General features: G+C 39.3%; 1 pseudogene; it reads right to left on the bottom strand.

The window, feature by feature from the left end:
* Nucleotides 1–17,855: 17,855 nt before the first annotated feature.
* On the bottom strand, nucleotides 17,856–19,532 carry LOC139824079 (sentrin-specific protease 1 pseudogene; annotated as a pseudogene).
* Nucleotides 19,533–20,434: the final 902 nt, after the last annotated feature.

Here is a 20,434-nt window from a genome sequence, read left to right as displayed (position 1 = left end):
TGCGGTTTTAGACATGTGTGTATGTGGTGCTGGGTAAGGTTTTTTTTTATAATAACTCGCTTTTTATTTTACAGATAAATTAGAATAAAGAAGTTTTTTTTCTTTTTGTAATCGCGCGGCGCGACGTTGGCCCAATAAGCCCATTTTGTAATGAGCCGGCACTGGTTTCTGACATTCACCCGACATTAAGAAAAAATTATATTCGTATATTCGATTCGAAATTTTATTACTCTTTTTAAACTGAATTTGTTTCTTAAGAATTTTTGAAAAATTATATATTTGCGCTGGTTATGACACATGTAGACTATACATTAATAACACTTACATCAAATTAAGAAGTAGTCTACCACGTAAGACGGTTGGCTCACGATCCAGAGGTCCCGAAGTCTCGAGTTCGAATCCCATCAAGGTAAGTGTGTTTTTCAAGTACGAGAAAATATTTATAATCATAGGTTGCATCTTAAGAAACAAGTTAAAAAGTAGTAATAAAGTTTCAAAATAAATATAATTTTTTTTTATGTTGGGTGAATTTTCTCATTAGAGAGTGTTTTAATTCTAGTATTTTCTTGTAGTCTACTGTACTCAAATAGATATAGAAATGTGTAGAATATCAGTATTAGTTGTAGTTTGGTGTAGTTTTACCGAAAAATTTATAGATCAAGATGCACTAAAAAAATACAAAAGTTTACAAAAGTGTCAACTTCAAAAAATTAATCGACCCCACTGGCCATTACTTCTTTATTCTTCCTCTTCACAACGTTTTGGCCTCAATCAGGCCCTTTTCAAGTGAGATGTTATATATCATACATCAAGCAACAACCAAATCACGTGTCGCCCGCGTCCAAACCACATCGTGCGCACGCCAAAACTAAAAACGAATATGTCAAAAATGTCAAAAATATATAAGAACCCGAAGGAATGTCAGAATTAAAACGTAGAAGCTTACATAATTGTTGCATCAAAGGAGTGAGATTGTAAAACTCACAAACATTGCTAGCGTAACCGTGAAGAAACTTATTTTCTCCACACGGTCCGCAACGTGCCATATTCAAAGTCGCACTGGCGCAAAACATACACAATGACAAATTACATTACAATTAAGTCGTGTTCCCAAAATACCGCAGGACAGGCCAAGATCACAAAAGTTATCGTGTTCTGAAACAAACCGAAATCCTATACAGCCTCGATGACTCAATCGTATATTGCGGGCAGATTCTCCGTGTCTTTTTGGAGGTTGACCGCATTTTTGCACTTCTTGATAAAAAACATTTCAGAAATCTCCCTTTTTCTGAAATGTCTTTCCTTGTGCAGAACTTTCGGATTAAGCCAATCAAAATCGTGATTGTGCGCGAGGCGATGTTTCGTAACGACCGAATGTTTATTGTCGTGCCTTTTGATGTCATTTCGATGTTCATTTACACGTGTCTCTAGATGCCTCTTAAGGTGGAAGCACATAAAATTGCAGGAGCCATGAGCACGAATGCAGAAGCCATATTCGCATGCGCTATGGTGTCTGCATACTGCCTATGGCTTCTGAATTTTCAATCTACATACACTATGCTTATGTATTTTTATGTAGATTGAAAATTCAGAAGCCATAGGCAGTATGCAGACACCATAGCGCATGTGCATATGGCTTCTGCATTCGTGCTCATGGCTCCTGCAATTTTATGTGCTTCCACCTTTAGTCTGTCCAATATAACATAACCACGAATTTGAACGCTTTAAGAAGGTTGTACAGAAGAAACTTCTTAATTTTGAAATTAGTGACACGAATTGTCATTTAACTTTTTTACGTTGTTGATATCGAGAATCGACTGCGGGCTAGCTTACTACATGACGTAATATCTAATTTTTTCATTTACAATAGTGATTTTATATCCAGATTCAGTCGATCGGTCAATGAAAGATTGTGTAATAAGTTTAACTCGATTGTGTTTACACAGATTCCTCTGTATAATTCCTTTTTAAACTTTGACCATAATAAATGGATTGTAAATACGAGTAAAAAACAGATTCCAGACAGAATTCCTAAATTTCTGAGCCTGGGAGATAGATTTGCTCTTCCTATTAATCCTAAGGACAAAATAGATCGTGTAGGAACTGTTGTGGACATAATCAAGAATTTTGAGTGTAATACGTATAGAATTGATGAAGATTTGTTGGAAGAAGCGCGTATCCGTATAGCCAATTCATTGTATAAGTTTTTAAGTAATGACAGGCACATCAGTTACATAGACAGATTCATTTTGCAGGAATTTGATTTTTGCGTAAGATTTCTTCGGGAGAATGATGATGTCTTCGTTACTAAAGCGGACAAAGGCCAAGTAACTGTAATTATGGACAGGAACATGTATTTTAATCAAATGACCGTTTTGCTCAGTGACAGTTCTACTTACAAAAAACTAAACAAGGATCCGATAAAAAGAATAACCACAAAGATTAATGAATTAATTAAAGCTTGGTATAACGGAGGCATCATCAGTGATCACGTATACAAACAACTTAATTGTACCAATGGGAATCTCCCAAGATGCTATGGATTACCGAAAATCCACAAGAGTGGCTTCCCGCTCCGTATTATTGTTTCTGCGTTGGGGAGTCCAATGTATGGTGTGGCTAGGTTGTTACATGATATCCTTGACAAATCCGTACCTAAACCTTGTTCACATGTCAAGGATAATTGGTCTTTCGCTGAAATGATTGGCGGTGTAAGAGTTGAGGATGACGAAGTTTTGGTCTCGTTAGACGTGACTGCTCTTTTCACTAATATTCCCAAAGATCTTGTCATCAAAGCAATAGAGAAGCGATGGCGTCATATCACGAAAAAGACCGATCTTAGTCTTCCTCAATTCACGATAGACTTGATCCTGAGTTCCACCAGCTTTTGTTTCGACGGACAATTTTATGAGCAGATTTTCGGTAGTCCGATGGGATCTCCCCTCTCCCCGATTCTCGCGGATGAGAGGCATAAACGACTAATATTACGTTTTCTTTAAAGCAGAGAATACTTTATTTCGCGAGAAAGTCGCTGCTTTACCAAAACACAACATTTAAAGCAGTAAATTGTTGATAAATTGAAGTCTTTTGTTAAAGCAGAAAATACTTTATTTTGCGAAAAAGTCGCTGCTTTACCAAAACACAACATTTAAAGCAGTAAATTGTTGATAAATTAAAGTCTTTTTGTTAAAGCAGAGAATACTTTATTTTGCGAAAAAGTCGCTGCTTTACCAAAACACAACATTTAAAGCAGTAAATCGTTGATCACTAACCTACATAGGTTAGTTGACGCGCTTTAAAAGTATTTAAGTGTTTAAAGCGCGTCAACTAACCTATATATGCACCTATATGTGCTATATTTTTCAAACTTTTTTTGTTAATAACTTTTTAACGAATAGCGAGCGACGGTTAAAACCTTCTCGCCTGAAGGTCACTCGGGGTCATGACCTTGACAACATATATCAAGGTCAATGAAATCGGTGAGGTCGCCAAACTTTTTTTTGTTAATAACTTTTTAATAAAAAACGAGCGACGGCTAAAACCTTCTGAAGGTCACTCAGGAAGGTGACCTTGACAACATATGTCAAGGTCAAGGTCATCGGAGGTGCTTCCCCTAAACTGCATAATTACCCGAGAAAACAACTCTTTAACAACTAATTGGTACAGAAAACCAACATTCTCGGGACGGTATATTAATTATTTCTCGAACCAGCCGTTTAAATATAAGGTTAATATCATACGGAATCTCGTGGATAGAGCCATTCTGCTTTTCAATAACCGGTTCCACTCCGACAATGTCTCAACGGTCAGAAAAATTCTCTTAAATAATTGTTTTCCGGCTGAGGTTGTCAATAAATATATTAATGTCCGGCTCGGTGAGCTAAAGAAGAGAGATAGTTCAGCAGACTCCGGTGTGCGTCGGGATCTCGCCGATTGTATGACGGTACCGTATGTTAAAGGTCTTAGTGCGAATATTGAGCGTACAATGAGAGGTGTCAAATTTAAGACACTTCTTACAGTCCCGAAGAAGTTAAATTGCGTTATTAAAAAGGGTAAGGACAGACTGCAGCCTCTCAAACGGACTGAGCTAGTTTATGAAATTGATTACGTAAACTGCAGTTCATGTTATATTGGACAGACTAAGAGGCATCTAGAGACACGTGTAAATGAACATCGAAATGACATCAAAAGGCACGACAATAACCATTCGGTCGTTACGAAACATCGCCTCGCGCACAATCACGATTTCGATTGGCTCAATCCGAAAGTTCTGCACAAGGAAAGACATTTCAGAAAAAGGGAGATTTCTGAAATGTTTTTTATCAAGAAGTGCAAAAATGCGATCAACCTCCAAAAAGACAAGGAGAATCTGCCCGCAATATACGATTGAGTCATCGAGGCTGTATAGAATTTCGGTTTGTTTCAGAACACGATAACTTTTGTGATCTTGGCCTGTCCTGCGGTATTTTGGGAACACGACTTAATTGTAATGTAATTTGTCATTGTGTATGTTTTGCGCCAGTGCGACTTTAAATATGGCACGTTGCGGACCGTGTGGAGAAAATAAGTTTCTTCACGGTTACGCTAGCGATGTTCGCGAGTTTTACAATCTCACTCCTTCGATGCAACAATTATGTAAGCTTCTACGTTTTAATTCTGACATTCCTTCGGGTTCTTATATATTTTTGACATTTTTGACATATTCGTTTGACATATTAGTTTTTAGTTTTGGTGTGCGCACGATGTGGTTTGGACGCGGCGTCGGGCGACACGTGATTTGGTTGTTGCTTGATGTATAATATATAACATCTCACTTGAAAAGGGCCTGATTGAGGCCGAAACGTTGTGAAGAGGAAGAATAAAGAAGTAATGGCCAGTGGGGTCGATTAATTTTTAGAAGTTGTTATTTATATGTACTGGCGAACCAATATACTGGATTGTTTTTACAAAAGTGTTCCAATTCTAGCATTTTTATGTAGGATTTTGTAGTACTTCTTAAATTCATGTAGAATTTAATAGATTCTGGCAATTATATTTTATAGTTTTTTGTAGTACACTTTTATTTTTTTTTAAATTTTGTAGAAATATTTCCGCCAGGAAAGATCTTAACTTAAGGGGATGCTGGAGCCGCAGGCGAACTCGATCAGCGTCGATAAAGAAGTGCTCACCGATTCTTATGTACATACAGAGCGCCTGCTCTAGGGCTACCCGTTATACTGATTCGTATGTTTTTGGCTGCATTCGGGGAGACGCGTAACATGTGCATATGAAATTTTCAAATGAACTTTTCTCTTATACTAAAGCTCTCTCTCTCTCGCAGCTCATTCCATTTTAAATAGAAATTACCAAATTAACTTTTACGTTCTTATTAACTTTAAGATCTAATTTATTATTTTAAATGCAGTTGCTATCAATCTGGTTTTAGGAATACAAGTTTAATATGTCGTGTAAACATTATAAACGTATAACGTTAGTTCCTCACATCGAATAAAAAATGATAAAAATGGAAACAGATATTATAATAAAATCTCATAAAACTATATCAGTCAACATCTTCTTTGACATCATTAATAAAATTTTTTTAACCGTGTATCAGGGTTTGAATTATAATCAATTACAATTTTTTAATTAAATAATTAATTTAAACAAATATAATTCAATCAACTTAATTAATAAATATTTTAAATAAATATAATTAAAAACTATTTAATTAAAATTGAATTAAGCGGAGTTAATCGAAAGTCGTTTAATTGACGATTGATATGAGCGAATTCAATCGAAGATCATTCAATTAACGATTAATTTAAACAGAATTAATCGAAGATCGTTCGATTGACGATTGATTTAAGCGGAGTTAATCGAAAGTCGTTTAATTGACGATTGATATGAGCGAATTCAATCGAAGATCATTCAATTAACGATTAATTTAAACAGAATTAATCGAAGATCGTTCGATTGACGATTGATTTAAGCGGAGTTAATCGAAAGTCGTTTAATTGACGATTGATATGAGCGAATTCAATCGAAGATCATTCAATTAACGATTAATTTAAGCAGAATTAATCGAAAATCGTTCGATTGACGATTGATTTAAGTGGAGTTAATTTAAAGCCGTTTAATGACGATTAATGTGAGTCTATAATTTTGTGCTAAAAATAATAACATAAATTATAAATTATGTTTATGTGATGTTTATGTGATTTGTAGTATAAAAATAATTATATTTATACAATCATTATAATGCTCATATTCTTTTATAATGTAATGTAAAAAATATTCTTTTTTGTTATTACCTATAACAAAGAAATCGTCACCATTCAATCATATAATGGTACTAATAAGCCTTTTTTTTTTATTAGAGCAAATAAATTGCCGTCACTTTATTTTCATTAAATAATTTATATTTTTGTTTTAAAATTTAGAAAATAGAGCGATGTAATCCGCTTTTAAAAAATATAATGAGATATTTAACTAAAATTTCTTATAATAATCTCAAAAGTGCAACCTAAAAATCACATAAACATAATTTATAATTTATGTTATTATTTTATGTTATTATTTTAAGCACAAAATTATAGAAAATTGAGAAATGGTTTTACAGTAACATGATAGTTTAAAGTTTATAAAAGGCCATAACGCACGAGTTTTTAAAATGGTTGTTACATTACATGTGAGAGAGTTGCCAGAACCAATGGAGAAAAAATATATCTTAATTCACACAAATCAGTTGTTAATTAAAATCTTTTCAATTAAATGCGCTCACATTAATCGTCAATTAAACGGCTTTGGATTAACTCCACTTAAATCAATCGTCAATCGAACGATTTTTGATTAATTCTGCTTAAATTAATCGTTAATTGAATGATCTTCGATTGAATTCGCTCATATCAATCGTCAATTAAACGACTTTCGATTAACTCCGCTTAAATCAATCGTCAATCGAACGATCTTCGATTAATTCTGCTTAAATTAATCGTTAATTGAATATCTTCGATTGAATTCGCTCATATCAATCGTCAATTAAACGACTTTCGATTAACTCCGCTTAAATCAATCGTCAATCGAACGATCTTCGATTAATTCTGCTTAAATTAATCGTTAATTGAATATCTTCGATTGAATTCGCTCATATCAATCGTCAATTAAACGGCTTTCGATTAACTCCGCTTAATTCAATTTTAATTAAATAGTTTTTAATTACATTGTTTGATATCAATTGTCAACTAAAGACGGAAATTAATTAAAAAAGTAATTAATTCTTCGTAACTCTGCCGTGTATATAGACTGTGACTTTTGGTGTTAAAAAGAGAGAAGGAGAACTAGTGCAGCCAGTTTAGCCATAAAGAACAGACCTAATAATCTATAAACTGAATATTTCTTCTTAGGAATAAAAAATCTATAAATATTTTTCCTGAATATTTCTTCTTCTGAATAAAAAATCTATAAACTAAATATTTCTTCAGAGTACTTACCACGGAATTAACTCCAATTGTTTGCTTATGCATAAAATTGGTGACAGAATTTCTATAACAATACATATACCCTGGCGGAAATATTTCTACAAAATTTAAAAAAAATAAAAGTGTACTACAAAAAACTATAAAATATAATTGTCAGAATTTATTAAATTCTACATGAATTTAAGAAGTACTACAAAATCCTACATGAAAATGCTAGAATTGGAACACTTTTGTAAATTTTTGTATTTTTTTAGTGCATTTTGATCTATAAATTTTTCGGTAAAACTACGCCAAACTACAACGAATACTGATATTCTACACATTTCTATATCTATTTGAGTACAGTAGATTATAAGGAAATACTAGAATTAAAACACTCTAATGAGGAAATTCACCCGACATAAAAAAAAATTATATTTATTTTGAAACTTTATTACTACTTTTTAACTTGTTTCTTAAGATGCAACCTATGATTATAAATATTTTCTCGTACTTGAAAAACACACTTACCTTGATGGGATTCGAACTCGAGACCTCGGGACCTCTGGATCGTGAGCCAACCGTCTTACGTGGTAGACTACTTCTTAATTTGATGTAAGTGTTATATATGTATAGTCTACATGTGTCATAACCAGCGCAAATATATAATTTTTCAAAAATTCTTAAGAAACAAATTCAGTTTAAAAAGAGTAATAAAATTTCAAATCGGATATACGAATATAATATTTTCTTAATGTCGGGTGAATGTCAGAAACCAGTGCCGGCTCATTACAAAATAGGCTTATTGGACCAACGTCGCGCCGCGCGATTACAAAAAAAAAACTGCTTTATTCTGTAAAATAAAAAGCGAGTTATTATAAAAAAAAACCTTACCCAGCACCACATACACACATGTCTAAAACCGCATAACCCGGGAAAAAAAATCTCTTATTTATTCATATTAGTTTATATTAGTAGATACATGCTTATACACTGTTATAAATATTCTTCTAATAATATATTATTTTACTTCACAATATCAAATTAATATAAAATATATTATTTTTAGTTTTAGTTTACACAATTGCGTTTTAAGTTCGACAAAGTCCATATTGGCACGCAGTGCCAATTTAAAAAACTGAAACATGTATTTAATATAATAATTGATATTGTGAAATATTATTAAGCATCAAGATCCGGTTCGACCGAAAATGGCACTTCGCATTGCTTATATGTTATTTTAAGTTTTCTTTTTTTTCTAATTTTGCATAAGATACTTAATTTTTTTAATTGACATATTAATTTTTACTTTCTATGGAAAGGTTGAAGGTTTGGTTGAAGGTCTGTTCTTCCATGTAAAATTGTAGTATCTTATAAACATCTAAAAAAAGCAAATTTATGTAGATTTTCATGAATTTACGAGTTGTAAAAGGCTTGAGGATTTTGTCGTTTTCTGTAGAACCTTGTAGTATTGTATGCAAAATTACAACCATTCACGAATCAGAAATTTATATAGGTAAAAAATTGTATATTTATGTATTTTTCTATTGGACTTTACAACAGACTACACGAAAATAAAAACATCAGTATTTTAACTTCTGCGAATTAAGAAATTATTAATAATAGATAAATTTTGGAAGATTTGTGTAAAAACTTGTAACATTTAACTAAAAATTACAAATTTTAATTAGCCATAATTGTAATAAATTTTTGAGCTGTACAAACAAATCGGTATTTGTTAGTATTTGTACGCAGTTGTAGTATTTTATGAGAAATTAAAAACTGAATTAGATTCTAAGTTGCATAGTTTTACGATACGTAAATTGTAGTAGATTTCTTAGTCATTTATAAATAATTGTAATATTCTACAAGAGAGTAAGCAGATGTTTTAATTTTTTAAGATTTTGTTTCTTCTTAAATTTTTAAAATTTGTAAATCTTTGTACTATTTTTTATAAAATTGTTGCTTTTCATAAAATACTACTTGCAATAATTTCTTGATTTGAGAACATTGTAATTTGTGGTACTATTTCGTAGATATTTCTACAAAAAAAAATAACTATTTCTACAAAAAATTAAATATTTCAACAAAAATGTACAAATTTCTATTTCTAGTTAAATTTTGTAGTTATTCATAGAAATTTTTTCCGCTAGGGTATATACATACATATATATATATATATATATATATATATATATATATATATAGGGAGGGTCCCGTTTGCCTACAAAACGATTGCCTACAGGTTCGTTTGCACACACCCATTGCACACAATCCCGATAGCACACATTTCAAATTGCCTACAGAGCGATTGCCTACAGGCATTATTGCGCACATATTTCTTTGTCTACACGATCATATTGCGCACAGCGCATTGCACACACGACCGTATTGCACACAGCGCATTGCGCACACGACCGTATTGCACACAGCGCATTGCACACACGACCGTATTGCACACAGCGCATTGCACACATGGCTGTTATTGCACACACGACCGTATTGCACACAGTGCATTGTAAAAACGGCTGTATTGCATACAGCGTATTGCACGCAGCGCATTGCACACATGGCTGTATTGCACACAGCGCATTGCACACACGACCGTATTGCTCACAGCGCATTGCACACACGACCGTATTGCACACAGCGCATTGCACACATGGCTGTATTGCACACAGCGCATTGCACACACGACTGTATTGCTCACAGCGCATTGCACACACGACCGTATTGCACACAGCGCATTGCACACATGGCTGTTATTGCACACACGACCGTATTGCACACAGCGCATTGCGCACACGACCATATTGCACACACAGCCGTATTGCACAGACGGTTGTATTGCACACACGGCCGTGTTGCACACACGACCGTATTGCACACACGGCCGTGTTGCACACACGACCGTATTGCACACACGGCCGTGTTGCACACACGGCCGTATTGCACACACGGCCGTATTGCACACACGACCGTGTTGCACACACAGCCGTATTGCACACACGGCTGTATTGCACACACGGCCGTATTGCACACACGACCGTGTTGCACACACAGCCGTATTGCACACACGGCCATGTTGCACACACGACCGTATTGCACACACGACCGTATACTTTCCTCGCGAACCGAGGTTCACGCACACCCCTCCGTGCTTTCGGGGGAGGTGCGGTAGTCCCGAAATAGTTCACGCATACACTTTCCACGCGAACCGAGGTTCACGCACACCCCCCCCCGTGCTTTGGGGGAGGTGCGGTAGCCCCGAAATAGTTCACGCATACACTTTTCACGCGAACCGAGGTTCACCGGCCCGAAAGCAGGGGGGGTGTGCGTGAACCTCGGTTCGCGTGAAAAGTGTATGCGTGAACTATTTCGGGACTACCGCACCTCCCCCGAAAGCACGGGGGGGGTGTGCGTGAACCTCGGTTCGCGTGGAAAGTGTATGCGTGAACTATTTCGGGACTACCGCACCTCCCCCGAAAGCATGGGGGGGGGTGTGCGTGAACCTCGGTTCGCGTGGAAAGTGTATGCGTGAACTATTTCGGGACTACCGCACCTCCCCCGAAAGCACGGGGGGGTGTGCGTGAACCTCGGTTCGCGTGGAAAGTGTATGCGTGAACTATTTCGGGACTACCGCACCTCCCCCGAAAGCACGGGGGGGTGTGCGTGAACCTCGGTTCGCGTGGAAAGTGTATGCGTGAACTTTTCATGCGTGGAAAGTTAATATGCGAGATGCCACATGGGTTAGATGACGCGCTTTAAACAGTTAAATACTTTTGAAGCGCGTCATCTAACCTACGTATTTTCCAAACTTTTTTTGTTAATAACTTTTTAACGAATAACGAGCGACGGCTAAAACCTTCTGAAGGTCACTCGGGGTCATGACCTTGACAACATATATCAAGGTCATTGAAATCGGCCGTGTGTGCAACACGGCCGTGTGTACAATACGGTCGTGTGTGCAACACGGCCGTGTGTGCAATACGGTCGTGTGTGCAACACGGCCGTGTGTGCAATACAACCGTGTGTGCAATACGGCTGTGTGTGCAACACGGACGTGTGTGCAATACGGCCATGTGTGTAATACGGCCGTGTGTGCAATATGGTCGTGTGCGCAATGCGCTGTGTGCAATACGGTCGTGTGTGCAATAACAGCCATGTGTGCAATGCGCTGTGTGCAATACGGTCGTGTGTGCAATGCGCTGTGAGCAATACAGTCGTGTGTGCAATGCGCTGTGTGCAATACAGCCATGTGTGCAATGCGCTGTGTGCAATACGGTCGTGTGTGCAATGCGCAGTGAGCAATACGGTCGTGTGTGCAATGCGCTGTGTGCAATACAGCCATGTGTGCAATGCGCTGCGTGCAATACGCTGTATGCTATACAGCCGTTTTTACAATGCACTGTGTGCAATACGGTTGTGTGTGCAATAACAGCCATGTGTGCAATGCGCTGTGTGCAATACGGTCGTGTGTGCAATGCGCTGTGTGCAATACGGTCGTGTGCGCAATGCGCTGTGTGCAATACGGTCGTGTGTGCAATGCGCTGTGCGCAATATGATCGTGTAGACAAAGAAATATGTGCGCAATAATGCCTGTAAGCAATCGCTCTGTAGGCAATTTGAAATGTGTGCTATCGGGATTGTGTGCAATAAGTGTGTGCAATCGAACCTGTAGGCAATCGTTTTGTAGGCAACTGGAGCCCTCCCTATATATATATACTACCTTGATCAAAAAATTCCCGGAATTTATTTAGAAAATGCAAAATACAAGTTTATTCATCAATATTAATATTGTCCCCTTCGAAGTACTCCTCATCGACTGCAACGCACTTATGCCAGCGCTTGATCCAATCCTCGAAACATTTTTTATACTCGGTGTTCGGTATGGCCATCAGAGCCGTCTTCGATTTTTCCATTATCTCCTTTCGGCTGCTAAAACGCGTTCCCCGTAGTGGTCTTTTGATTCGATTGAACAGAAAAAAGTCGCAGGGAGTCAAATCAGGTGAATTCGATGGCTGTTGGATGGTATTCGTTCCGTTCTTGGTCAAAAAGTTGCGGATAATGATCGCATTAACGCACCGTCGCACAATGCCGTCATTATCCGCAACTTTTTGACCAAGAACGGAACGAATACCATCCAACAGCCATCGAATTCACCTGATTTGGCTCCCTGCGACTTCTTTCTGTTCAATCGAATCAAAAAACCACTACGGGGAACGCGTTTTAGCAGCCGAGAGGAGATAATGGAAAAATCGAAGACGGCTCTGATGGCCATACCGAACACCGAGTATAAAAAATGTTTCGAGGATTGGATCAAGCGCTGGCATAAGTGCGTTGCAGTCGATGGGGAGTACTTTGAAAGGGACAATATTAATATTGATGAATAAACTTGTGTTTTGCATTTTCTAAATAAATTCCGGGAACTTTTTGATCAAGGTAGTATATATATATATATATATATATATATATATATATATATATATACAAACTTGATTTTATGCAGTTATTCACGACTTAACTACTATATTTACTGACTTCAATTTAAATAGGTATAATGCACATTACTCATCCATATATATCATAATGATTAATATATTCTATAATAGTTTTCCCCAATCTGTAATAAATTTGTCACTTATATTATTGTAAGTAGTGTGTATAGGCCGGTTCAGACTCGGGAGCTCCGAGGGGGGGTGTGAGGGAGGGGGGGGTATCGGATTTCGCGGGGGGGGGGGAGGGGGAGGGGGGAGGAGCGGGGTATCGGGTTACACAGGGATATCGGGTTACACAGGGGTATCGGGTTACACAAGGGTATCGGGTTACACAAGGGTATCGGATTTCGCGGGGGAGAGGGGGGGGAGGGGGGTTGACCTTGACATACCACCGGGATGAGTCACCGGGATGACTCACCGGGATGAGTCACCGGGATTACTCACCGGGATGACTCACCCGCGCCGCGGGTTGCGGTCGCGGTCGCGCCGCGGGGTCCGCGTGGGCCGCGCGAGGCCGCGGGGGCCGCGGGGGCCGCGCGAGGGTCCGCGGGAGCCGCGTGGGGGGTCCGCGGGGGCCGCGGTCGCGCCGCGGGGGCCTCGTTCGCAACGACGCCGCTAGGCGGCGCACAATGGTAAGACTAACTCGATAGGGCACTGCGTAGTAGCGTGTTTTTTGTGTTTTTTTTGTCGATGACGCATCGAACCTGTCGGGACACGCTCGTCGTAAACAACATTTTTCTAGGAAAAGGGGGGCGGTTATCGCGCGTAGACTAAACAATCTATCTACGCAGTACGTGGAAGACAAAGGAAAAAATGACGTCATCGGGACGATGATCGACCCGATAACGCATCGAACCTGTCCAAACATGTTCGTCGTAAACAACATATTTCTATGACATTATCTCTATTAGTACCTGACAGTCGGAAATCCTCAAAGTCTTGCGACATCCCTCGAAATAACTTTCGGGAATCACGGCCATGAAATAACGCCCACGTTTTCTTGACTGTCCACTGCCCGAAGAAATCGATCTATACGGGTCGGGTTTACCCACCCCTCCACGTTCTCAAATAGTTTCAGTTGGAAAAAGATTCCTGACATCATTCGGTTTCCTCTTCTGTTTAACACTCCTATCTCCCTGACAGTGAGATACGTTACGACGTTTATACTTATATGGCTTTGACGTAGCGGTATTCTCTGTTGCTTATGAAAGGGGTACGGGTGATCCGCCATCCGCAATATCGAAAATCTCCTCATCGATATATAATAGTCTTGTTCCATTGCTACTTCACATGTGTGGAGTACTACGTTTAGTAAGCGTCTCACCAGAAACTTATACCCCTTAGTAGTAGACGTGTTTTTTATCTCTCTACAAACTCGCTACGCGGTTCGCGTAAGCAATCAACGTATCGTCCATGAGGGGAAATCGGCCCCTCGTAAGGCGGAACAGGTCCTCCCGCGCGCGGCCGGGCGCGGATATCGTGCCCCCAAACGGAAGCCGAGGCGCGGGAAGAGCGCCTTCAAACGCCTCTATAACGTCTTCAATCTGGGGAGCGTCGGGCCCCCTCAAAATTTCACTGTCTTCTATGTCTGTAGGCACAAAAGGTTCGCGCGGAGGCATTACAAGAAACTTAGTTTATTCACCCGAACACAAAAAAAAACACGTTCGTACACAGGAAACTTTATAAAAAAATATATACGTGTAACACTTTGCGCGGACTCGACGAGACTGAATTCAATGACGGTTGCAGAAGTCGACAGAGAAAAAATATAATGGCGGTGTATAAAAATGATAGTCGTAAGACAAAATATGTCTCGCACTACAAAGGCGAGCGCCGAGGTTCGCCGGAACATCGCGGCACCTCGCTTCTATGTTATGATATGCAATATTTGATTACCAATTCGTGCAACCGATGCTCCAGCGGACGTCGCATATACGGCTCGAATAGAAATGCGCTCGAAGAAAATATAGTATGATTTATACTTAAAAAACAATCCATCTACGCAGTACGTGAAAAAAACAAAGGAAGAAATGACGTCATCGAGACGATGATCGACCCGATAACGCATCGAACCTGTAGGGACATGTTCGTCGTGAGCAAATGTTTTTTCTAGGAAAAGGGGGTGTCATAGCGTAGACTAAACAATTTCGCGCTATTTTTTACGACGCAGTACATAAAACAAAGGAAGAAATGATCTATCAATTGGAGCGAGAAAGAGGGCAAAGGTATATATAATGAGGGATGAAGCACATCGAGCCGCATTAGCATACGATTTGAGAGTGATACATCGGTTGCGACGTGAACATTTTTATAACATTGAGCAAGAAGAAATGACATGTAATCGCCCATGGACACCGGACTATAAAATTGACATCGATGAAATCGAAGAAAGTAGTGACTTTATATACTTCGATCATTTATTTTATAATGAAGCTTTATTAGATGATATCGCCAAAGCTTTGTGTGAAGAAGATCGAGGAGGAAAATCGACGGATGTGCAACGAAACTCACTAGCGCACTTTGTTCGCGATCGCGAACTCGGGATACGAGGAACCGATAAACGCATTGTTCATAGACAAGGAGTTGTTATCAAGGATTTCGGATATAATAATAACTGGTACGGTAGCTCAAAATGGAGAATGTACATACAGGCGCGGAACGAGGATAAAGCTCATACAGCTTCATCTGTGACAAAACCCTTTCCTTTTACAATAAACCTGACTTTAGGTCCGAGTATAAGGAGTGTCACTATTGGGAAGTGGCAATGGGAAATGTGTCAAAGTGATGGTTGGTATGATGGTGATGAACAATATGTGTCTGCAACGCTATTACCATATAAACCATTGATATCTAATGAAGTATCGCTATTGGACGACATGCCGGTTTGTCGACTTCGTGGTGATGAACAACCTGAATCTGATGAACAACCTAAATCTGAGTAGATAAAACATGGATCAATTCGAGCAAACCGAACGCGATCTATTGGAGCTGTCCGACCAAGTAGCTACCTTGGGTGAATATTACACATGGGCGCTGCAATGCGCGGAATTCGTCGAGCAGCTCGAGACACGTTGTAGTACCAAAAAAACGTCAGCGGCTCTCCGACAATCCAACGATCGGGCAGAGGCAATCGTTGGTTGCCCGAATCGCGCGACTCGAGGGTGTGAAGTTGCGATTGACCAGCGATTGAAAGGCGTATAATGACCGGTGCGATAATTAATACAGACCATATAGAACCGCGACACGAGCTACACGTTATCGAGCCCACATTAGCGAAACTCTATATCATCGAGGGACAGAAGACTTCAAACGTTCTCCCGATACGGCTTACCGACCGCACGAGTGATAAAAAAACATGTGAATCTGCTGTACATGCAGGACCCACGAGACGACAATGTTGGACATTTTGCATGGATTAAACATCTATCCCGTCTCGTGAGCTCACAATTGAGCACACACCATAGTCGGAAGTACATTTGCGATCGGTAAGTACCTCTACTTCTTTTAATAATATATATCATTTTATGTTTTTTTGTAAAAAAATTTATAATATATATGTTTCTTTTTCTGTAGATGTCTGCACTATTTTTTACACAAGCATGAAATTGGAAGCCCACACCGTGGACTGTCGAGAGGTAAACAAATGCGCAATCCGACTACCGAGCGAGAACAACAAGTGGCTCAACTTCAAGAACCACAGCAGGAAAGAGCGACTTCCTTTCGTGGTGTACGCCGATCTGGAGTGCGTGCTGTAGAAGACACAACCGGATACGGAACACGCGTCATACGCCTACCAACATCATCGGGTATGTAGTATAGCATACTACGTACAGTGCTTGTACGACGAAACGTTATCGACGTATCGATTTCGTCGCGATAACGACTGTGTCGCGTGGTTCGTCGATTGGCGCATCGCGTAAAGAACATCCTGTCCGACATTGTATGCATGAAAGATTTAACGCGAGACGAGTGGGAGACATTTCACAGCGCGACGAAATGTCATATATGCGAACAACAATTCGCGCCTGATGATAATAAAGCGCGCGATCAATGCCACCCGACCGGGCGGTACAGAGGTCCAGCACACTCGACGTGCAATCTGTATTATAAGGATTCTCACTTCATCCCAGTAATATTGCACAATCTGTCGGGCTATGACGCGCACTTTATTATCAAGGAGATAGCTGCCGCGTTCGAAGGCTCAATCGATGTACTGCCTATAACAAAGGAAAAATACATCTCATTTACTAAACGCGTGAAAGACACCGTGGAAAATTTTGATCGTATAATATTCAATTTATCAATAACAAGGAAAGATGCCAAATTTGCGAGACTCGCGCTCAGAAATTTGTACGAGTCGATGAATCTTAATTTTATATCGCTTCGCGAATTCGCTTCGCGAATTCGCTTCGCGAATCAGTCGACCCACAGTCGTGCATAAGATAAAAAATGCACGAAGTGTACACTATTAGCGAGACGAAATTCGCTCTGAATCCGTACGACGATAAGCGATATATCGTGCCGGATTCGACCGATACGTTGCCGTGGGGACATTACCGAATATAACGTAATGTATGTATGTATGTATGTATGTATATATGTATGTATGTATGTATGTATGTATGTATGTATGTATGTATGAATATATCTATGTAAAAGTCCGACATAACCGCCCGGCCTCTCTCCGGAGGCTGGGGGTATCCTATGAGGATTTCCCCGGGTAAAAAAATGTATGTAGTATACATTTATGTGATATAACTGCTGCAAGAGATTCTGTAAGATTGTGACAATATATACGTGAAAATAATGATAATTTTTCACTTCACATTGTAAACGGGGTGAAGATATATATTCTTTTACAAAAAATTAAATGCAATGTAAATTATAATATAATCATTTATTCAATGAAAACAGTTTATTATAAAATATTGCCTGTTAATATCTCCCTAAGCATTTTATTCCTAAGGTATGGCATATCATTCTGCGTGAATGTAATTTCTTTACATGCACAGACATACTCGGCGAACATGCACGAAAACACACCACAATCGCTACCATTCATCTGTTGTGGAATGTTCTTTGCGGACTGACATTTCCAGCCACTCATATCATAAGGTTGCTTCTTTTTGTCAAGACTTTCATCTTGTAAATAAAGTTTTAACACAGCCAGACATTTTGAATTATTGCTACCCATACTGTCGTAATAAACAATCGTCTTATCGCGAAAATCTATTATTGCCATACACCAGTGAACGTCCAAATGTACAGGCACAACCACAAGATCCTGCGCAAATATGTCCACCTTCCTAGTCCATCGCTTTAGCGACGAGTGACCACCCGACAGAAGTTTTGGGTAAAAAAACGTGTTCATCGCGTGCACTTTCGGATACGCGTCGGAAGATGTTCCTCTGGCGATAAGCAGGTTCATATAAAAGTTTATCACTTCGTCGTTTAACCAATTTAAGTCGACCAGCGTGTGAAGATCCCTTTGCGTGAGCCTCAGACCGAAGCCTTCCACCACCACCACTACCTCCATAATGTGGTGGAAACCTTGCCAAAAAAAGAAAGTATAATGTTATAAAATTTTGCTTTCACAAAAAAGTATGTAACAATACACTCTAATAATTTTTAATAATATAAATATATATATTTACCAGTGTCAATCGATTCACAACCTCTCTTTTACAGCCTCACTTTCTTCACTTGCATGTGATAACGTGTTTAACCACACAATAACGAAGAAACGCTGCACATATGCTCTCAATCTTACACTAATGCGGCTCGATGCGCTTCATCCCTCATTATATACCTTTGCTCTCTCTCTCTCGCTCTCCAATTGAATCTTGAAAGATTATTTCTTATTTCTTTGTCTCGCGTACTGCGTCGTAAAAAATAGTGTGAAATAGATACATCTACGCAGTAACCATCCCCTTCTCTAAGAAAAAAATTTGTATATAGCGCCACGAAGCACGAAAGTCACAATAGTCCTCGAGTAAATATCGTATTATATATGAGAAGGGATATTAATAGAGATATCGCACATGTATTTAGTATTGAATATTTTTTTTATTATATACTGTATATGTATTACATATTTCAAACACTTTACATGTATCATTTTTATATTAAGAATAAAATACAGTTTGCACGAATTAAATCACATTGTCTTTGTGTATCCATGAGTTGTGTGATCCATCGAATCCCAGCCATTTCACGTAAACCTCGTCGCCCCTCCTGCGCAGTACTTTCTCCACGAGATACACGTCAGGATAAGTCGCGCGATGCAACTCGTACTCGTAGAACGCTCCAGCGACGGATTTTCCACGATAGTCCTCGAGTAGGTAGGTAACGGGATTGGTATGCTGCACTTTAACGATCTTAAACACCTCGGTGGTCCAATTCGGCGTGTAACCCTTCTCGAAAATTGTCTTGTATTTGCTGACGCGTACCGAGTCGCCCGCTTTGAACTTTGCCGGGCCCGCGATCTTTATCGCGCTGTACACCGTAGCCAAGAGTCTTTCGGCGATCGCGGGGGTAACGTCGACGGGTCGCATGCCGATCGTTCGATGCTTGCGCGCATTGTAATCCGACACGAGTCGCGATAACGCGTCAAATCACTTGTCAAGTTCCATTGAGCGTAAACATTTTCCACATGTTGTTTTTTAACGTGCGATTGAATCGCTCGACGACCGACGCCTTCATCACCGAAAACGTGGAATAATGATGATATTTCTCACGAGACGTTGCACGTCGGTGTTGTAAAATTCCTTCCCCATGTCGGTTTGTAGATTACTAGGGCACCTCCCGCTATCTCGAATTATCTCGGCGATAGCGTCAGCTGTCTCGCTGCCACCTTTACCCTTGAGCGGCACAGCCCAGGCGTACTTGCTCAACACATCGATGACGGTGAATATGTTGTGGTAGCCTCCGTTGAAACGCGAGTACGGACGCATCTCGACGATATCAGCTTGCCACAGGTCGTCGTACCCTCGCACTATGACGTGTCTGCGGGGAAAATTTCATCTCGCCGGTGCATGCAATTTGTCCACCAACCGTCGCTTTTCGATATTATTATCCACATCGGTCGATTTTAACGGTCTCATGTTCGGTTAGCGTTTCGTTGGCTGTTCGTAGTCGTCGTTCTTCAGCTGTACATAGCCGTTTCTGTTTATGTTTAGTAAATGAGATGTACTTTTCCTTTGTTGTAGGCAGTACATCGATCCTGCCTTCGATATCGCCGCAAATTATTATTATTTTCTTACTTACCGACACCTCGTGATATTTTAAGTATTAATTAAAAATAAATGGATCATGAGTGATGATTTTCCTTAATAGAATCTTTTTTTACAATTCAAAATACATAACATTTGAAAATTACAAAGAAATCGGCAGAGAGGGGGGGTGGGGGGCTTATACTCAATATCTACATATATTCTTTATATTATTCTCCATTGTGTGATAATGATTACAACATGAGAAATCTAACTTTCTAGCGGC

Source organism: Temnothorax longispinosus, unplaced genomic scaffold, assembly GCF_030848805.1.
Source record: "Temnothorax longispinosus isolate EJ_2023e unplaced genomic scaffold, Tlon_JGU_v1 HiC_scaffold_26, whole genome shotgun sequence".
Taxonomy (NCBI): Eukaryota; Metazoa; Arthropoda; class Insecta; order Hymenoptera; family Formicidae; genus Temnothorax; species Temnothorax longispinosus.
This window is presented reverse-complemented; position numbering and strand designations above follow the sequence as displayed.